Genomic DNA, 1,153 nt, shown 5'->3' on the forward strand with positions numbered 1-1,153 from the left:
TTAGTGGAAACAGGCTATAGTATGAATAATTGTTTTCATTAAAGTGGAATCACCAGAAAATAAGAATTGTTTTTTTTTTAGCTTAGAATGAGCCTTTGTATCTACATAGGAGAGGGTCCCCTATCATGGAGGCCGCCATGTTGAGCCGTCAAGAACGGACGAACCACACACGCTGGCTCTAGAGCTTGAATTTCACACTCAGGTTGAAGTGGCAGCTTTGATTTGGAGACACTTGGAACATCAAGAAGTAACATAAGAAACAAGAGGAAACATTGTCATGAGTTTAAGAACAATAATTTTAAGAGATGAAGGATCACAGTTAAACTTTAACACAAGAAAAAGGAAGATGGCGTGAATCCCCGTCCCTAGTGATGTTCCCTCTGATACCGAGGCTCCGAAGCTTGCTTCAAACTCGGAAGGATATTTTTCTGAAGCACTGTGCCGGAGCTTGCTTCAAATCAGGAAAAACCACGTGACTGATGATGTTCGAACCACTTCTGCTTCATTCCGATTGAATCAGCTGACTGGTTTGGTTCAACAGGTGGAGCTTTGAAACATTGGAGCGATACAGATGTATTTAAGATGGATGAAACAACGCTCTGTCCTACATCTTGTCAACACATTTTGGATTGCCTCACTATGGAGCCATCATGGAAACAATCACAAGTGTGGGAACATTTTGAATTGGTGCCACTGAATAAGATAAATTATATTCCCAAGATTCAAGCCTTATTGTCAAGTCTGTTATTAATACAAGGGATGGCCAAGTTTACGGTCCCCTCCGAATAAACACAGGAAGAATAAATCACACACTGGTCTCACTGTGATTTTATAGGTGCAGTGTTTGCGCTGTCCTCAACAGCTGATGGATAACAACATGTCATCAATGCCTGTTAATGCTACCAGGATGGCGTGTCCGTCCGCTAAGTGTGTGTGTGTGAGATGTGTGTACGCAGTCAGTGACAGAGCCGCTCTGTCACACAACTTAAACACGTTTATACTTATAACACTTGGCTTTCACAATCCAGCCAATGCTGATGCAGCTGTGCGCCGCTTGAAGTCAGAGTGTGCTACCTTAATCCAAAACGCATCTCATGACGACGTACCATCAACATCATCAACACCGGCACAGCCAGAACCTGCTGCGGCTTCC

Source organism: Monopterus albus, unplaced genomic scaffold (genome assembly GCF_001952655.1).
Source record: "Monopterus albus unplaced genomic scaffold, M_albus_1.0 scaffold132.1, whole genome shotgun sequence".
Taxonomy (NCBI): domain Eukaryota; kingdom Metazoa; phylum Chordata; class Actinopteri; order Synbranchiformes; family Synbranchidae; genus Monopterus; species Monopterus albus.